The sequence below is a fragment of the Athene cunicularia genome, assembly GCF_003259725.1.
Source record: "Athene cunicularia isolate RWA chromosome Z unlocalized genomic scaffold, athCun1 chrZ_part2, whole genome shotgun sequence".
Taxonomy (NCBI): domain Eukaryota; kingdom Metazoa; phylum Chordata; class Aves; order Strigiformes; family Strigidae; genus Athene; species Athene cunicularia.
The window spans coordinates 3,342,661-3,348,213 of NW_020799143.1; positions in this window are offsets into that span (position 1 = coordinate 3,342,661).

Genomic DNA, 5,553 nt, shown 5'->3' on the forward strand with positions numbered 1-5,553 from the left:
CGAGGACGGCGCCGGGGTCTGGCGGTGGGCGGGTTCCGGCGGTGGGGCGGGTTCAGGGCGAGGAGATGGCCAAGGTGACGGAGCTCGGCAGCGGTAAAGTAGCCAGCAGGACAGATCTTAATCACGCTTTTTTATGTAAAAGGAGAGGGGGATGGGGGCGTGTTAAGACAGGCAGGGAGCAGTGCGCATGCACCGAACCAATTTTTCAACCACTGATCGTGTTACTCGTTCTGCTAGCTGTGGGGAACGGCTCGCTGAGGACTCCAGCGCAGTCACAGGGTCGATTTTCTTCTTATTTTTCCTCCTCGCTTTGTCGGCCCTGCAGAGTGCTCCTGCCAAGAGTATGTCCCAGTCAAGGTCCAGCTCAGTAAGGAGGAGGAGGCCCCACGTGTCATCACACTACAGACAAATGGCTCGGTCTCTCCCCACGAGAGCTCTCCATGAGAGCTTTTTGTCCCATTATGGTGGCTTCCTGCCCTGTCATGACAGCAGTCTAGTCTTGAAATGAGTGAAGAACTTGTGGCATGGCTGTGTTCCTTCCCTGCTTCAGATGTATGGGGTACATTCATCAAGCATCTTGATTCTGTGCTGCCTTTCTTGCTATAACTTCCTGGCCTCCCCCCAGCTTTCATCCCAGATAGCACCATTTCCTCATCTCTGTCCATGCTATTCTCACCTTCATTTTCATATAAGTTTCCATCTTCTAACCTGCTCATGGCATTCCTCGGTATTTTATCTCTACCAGTCCAACACCTTCAGCTTCACCATCTTATGCCATGGCCCGCATATGTCTGCCTCAGACCTGCAATTCTTACACAGTCAAGTTGGTGAAGTACCTTCTCAGTCTCATTCGAAGGCCATGAGGGCCCACATGCCAGAGCAGCCTAAGCATCGAGCTGCAGTGAAAGGCAAGAGTGAACCAGAAGATTTGAAAGGAGTGTCAACCTCATTCCTTGCACCACCTTCTTCCCATGCCAATAATACTATTTAGCCTCTGCCTCTCCCCATTACATGTGTATGCAAACATCTGTCCCCTGTACTCTGGCCACCTGCTTCACTTCTGTCTTTCTCTTGGCGACATGTGGTTTCATAAACACAGTGCCTACTGAGAAGGTAACCTGGATCCAGTCTGTCTAAAAGTCCAGTGGATTTTGGGCAGTTCACTGGAAGCAAGCAGTACCTGTGTCTTGATAAGCTGTAGGACAAACTGGAGGTCATCTTGATTGATGGGAGTCAATGGCTTCACTGCTTCTGAAAGCAGGGCAAAAGTCAGTGATCGTGAAGGAGTCTGCAAGAAGTACACCACAGATGACAAAAAAAAAGAAAAGAAGTTTGCAACTGTCATAAAACTCACTGCCAAACTATCAAAGTGGTATCTCCAAGATAGTTCCAGAGGTGAAGCTGTGCCCGTCATGCCAGCATTTCGCAGCAACAGTGCAGAGTGGGGCAGTGGATCATGTGTGCCCTACTACTTCATTTTAACACCAGCATTTTTAATTACAAATGACAATCTCACCCAGATGCAAAACACAGATCATCAGGTGCTCTTGGCTGATGCTTCCTTCCCGCCCCTAGAAGAGCAAGCTAGCTTGCAAGCTGCTAACTCAGCTGACTAGCAATATCTTATATCTGTGTGAGGCCGTGGTTCACTATGTACATAACTTTGCCTCACTCTGAGCACAAGGATGATGTCTTGGCCTGTGCTCAGTTTTACCCAGTTTCTGGCAGAATGGCCTCCCACAGGAGCTTTTTCTCATGCAACTGATAAAATACAGACTGCAACCCAGGCATTTCACTGGGACCTGTAGGATTCAGTCTTTGGTCATGGAAGACCTTGGGCTAATCACCTCATCTCTCCATGCTTCGGTTGCAAAATGGTTTAATAACCTTTCCTGCCTTTATTAAGTGTTATTCACAGGGATGTCCCTTGAGTGCATGTGTCCAGCACATCCTGATGAGCCTTTCAGGACAAAACTTTTCTGAAACACCCCTGGTACCAGTAGCAGCCAAGCAGAATTCTGTGGCCTTTCTCCATCTTTAGACTCCAGTCCAAAATTAAAACTGTAACCCTGTTATATAATAACTGTTTTCTTGCCTTAAGGCCAGTATCTACACCCAATGAGACAGTATAGATAAAAGCCTTGGCGCTTTTGAAATCACATTAAAATATGCCTGCATGTGCATTATCCTTCATGGGATTTTTGCTGATCATCTCCTCTGCCAATGTAGCAAATACTGCAAATGTAAGATGCCCATGCTCCCAGAGATGACCATGTGACAACACTGACTGGTGTGGAAGGAGGTGCATAACAGAATTTGAAGATCCTTTAGAAGGTCATGCCCACCAGTAGGAAATATCTTCTTAGCATTAACTTGATAATTAATAGCCTACACTGTCCTTGTTTTGAACAATTATTTTTTTTTTCTCAAACCCACACACTATTATTCCCCAGGAAGAATAAGAAAGAAAGATTTTAGTGAGGTTTATGAAGTTCTGGTGTGGATGGTCTGTCCCTAAGGGAAGAGCCTACCATAATCGGATTTCTCATTTTTTCTATTCCATGCAGCAGAAGGTAAGACTATAAAGCTGTGAGGAAAAAAAATTCAACATTAGTATTTTCCTGATGGGTAAACACAAGCTGAGAAATGAAAATTTACCTACCCAAGGTCATTCAAAGTCAGAGTCAGGCAAGGGATTAGAGACCCAGTTCTCATAGCTAATTAGGCCATTGTAAGCCACAGAGAAAAACAGAAAAATCCATGAATTTTCCCAACATGAAATCATAATATGATTGGGGTTTTTTTTTGCCTGGAAGTAATAAAACCCTCTGAATTAGGGAAGAGATGCTTGTGTGGCCTTGTGCAGTTCCTCTAGCTGCCACTGTGAAAGGGTTCAGTGTCTGGATCAGAGCAGAAGAGTTTCAGATACTAAACTTAATAGTGACATCCTAGAGCAGAGCTCCTGAGAGGTAAAACTGTTCCATTAGGAGTCATTAATCCCCTTGAAATCTTTCACCTCTTTGTGGGCTACTGAAAGCCCACTAAAACAGTGCAATCCCTACCAGTCTGCATCCATTTGAGGAAGTGATCTCTGCTTCACTTTGCTTGGACTTTTTATTACCAAGGTTGGGCAGCCCACTACCTGCAATGCTAGCTCCTTGTTGGTTTGATGGTTCAGCTTCACACTTGGAGGTAAGATACACTGTCACCACAGTGGTATAAAACTTACATAGATCAGTTGCTTGGTTCAGTCACGTCATCATAAAATAAATAAAAAACTGTGATTAGATACATGCTCAAATATTAAATCTGTACACTGGCACATGTCAAGGCCTTCCACTACACTTTTTTTCTAACGGCTACTTTTATGCCTTCTCTTGCTCAGTAGTCATTCAACATGCTATAGAGCTGCTTACCGTGTTCAGCGTGATCTGTAAAGAAAGCTTCTAAAATCAAACAGAAAGACAGTCTTGCTGCTTTCGAATTATTAAGGAAAGACCTGAAACAACTCTGCATACCTAGCATCTTCTCTTTTGTTCTGATGTCTGCACCAAGGACAACTGTTCTGCCATGTTAATGGACCAGAAGACACAAAGACTCTGGGAGTCCTGTGGCTGTATGCTAGATAGGAATGCTGTTTCCACATAAATACTTCTTGTGAACTGAATCCTTTCACATTCCCAGGCCTACTGACAGTGTCTTGCAATCCAACTTGAAACTCCCAAAGCACTGAGGAAGAGCACAAACAAACTTGGAGTCATCAGGAACATCAGTTAGCTTTGCTTAGTGGGTCTCATTTAGAGCTTTTGTGATGTAATACAAGCATCTTGCTGGAAGAGAGCAGGGATTGAATTTTTAGCAGAGACATCCCTGCTGTGGGAACTGTATTTGGCTTTGGAGTTAAACTGAGCTAAGCACAACTGAATGTCCTATAAAATGCCCATCATCAATTTAAACTTTTGTTTGAACTCTTCCTTTTGGATGCTGGACACACTAGGATGTGCAATGCAAGTTCTACACCAATATGCCCATACTTCACTGGCAACCAGCAGCTATGGAAGCTATTCCATTTTTCAGACACACAGTCTGGATGTAGATGTCACATCTGCTGTCTTTCCTGAGCAGTGTCACCCCCATGTTCACCTGCACGTGCCATGAAACTACTGCCTTCTCCCCAGAAAATCTTTGTGGAAGCTGGACAGGTGCTGTGAAGAGGTTAAACTGGTATGTACTTGTACACAGTCAGACATGCATGCAGACACTGCACAGAATTCTAATACACTGCTGCTCTTTTCCTTTTATCAGCAAATATATCTAGACTTTGGCAAATTGGGAACACCCTTGTTAATTTCCTCATCTTTCCAGACCATTCCACTTTGAAGTTAGCATCTTTATTACTGAGAGCTTTCATTCTTCTCAGCAGTTTTTGATGTTGGTTAAGATAGCAGATGTTGATATAGAGCTAAAAGTGCCCCAAATACCTCTTTCCAAATTTTCTGGCCAAAGCTTTATCAAGTATTTGAGTCAAAACAAACACTGAAAATTCATCAAATCATTCTGTCCTCTTACAAAAATATTCCAAACTGACCACATACCCTTGAAATGGCATGGTTCCAGCAGGCACACTGTTCTTACAGGACCTAAAGTCATGTGTAGTAGGAAATAGAAACAGCTTTTAAAAATTCTACAGATTCCACCTCTGCTCTCTTCAGAAGAGGACAGAGAAAAGATAAATTTATCTTTCCTTGAAATTATTAATAATGTTCCTTGGGAAGTCACTGCTGAACCAACTGATATTCCTCTACTTGGTAGCCACAAATGTGACCGGTTTTACTCCATTCCGTGTGAATGAATCAGAAACATCCCAAGCACTGTTCCAGCAAAGAGTAGATATCAGGGATGTATCCTGTTTACTCACAAAGGCCTGTTTCTATGAGCAGGAGGAAGCAAATATCTGCTCATCACTGTAAACACTCTTTCCTCTGCTACTCAGATATATTTTATGCCCATGTTTCTTGGGGCCATACTGCAATACTGGTTCAGCTATGAGTTAGGTTTTTATTACCCTCTGTTTTTTTCTAGCCTTTTCTTCTCTGCTATCCTCACCCCCTTTCAAACCAATACCTGCTCTTAGGCAGACTCCCTGTGAATTAAAATCACTGAGTGACCCTATCTGACCTTTCTGAGTGCTGCTCTGTGTGTCTTCTTACAGTGGATGCTGCTTTCTGATACGGGACACAAGCTGCTCTTTGCAAAGCACAGTGGTTAATCTTTGGATCTCTATGCCTCTATTTCAGTAAAATTGAAGCTAGCTGCTACCTTATGCCTAGACCTCTCAACTCACCTGCTGGTGGGAGGGATGTGATGGGTGGGACACTATGGAGTCACATACCCCAGTCTCCTACACACAATTGGCCCAAGACTTGGGGGAGGGTTGCAGGAGTCCTTTTCCATGAGGACCATATGAGCAAAGGGGCAAAAGTGCCTGAAGAACAGAAGTCGGGTGAAATTCCTGTGGTGACAAACAGACTGCTATAATTTGTTGTAGGGGGG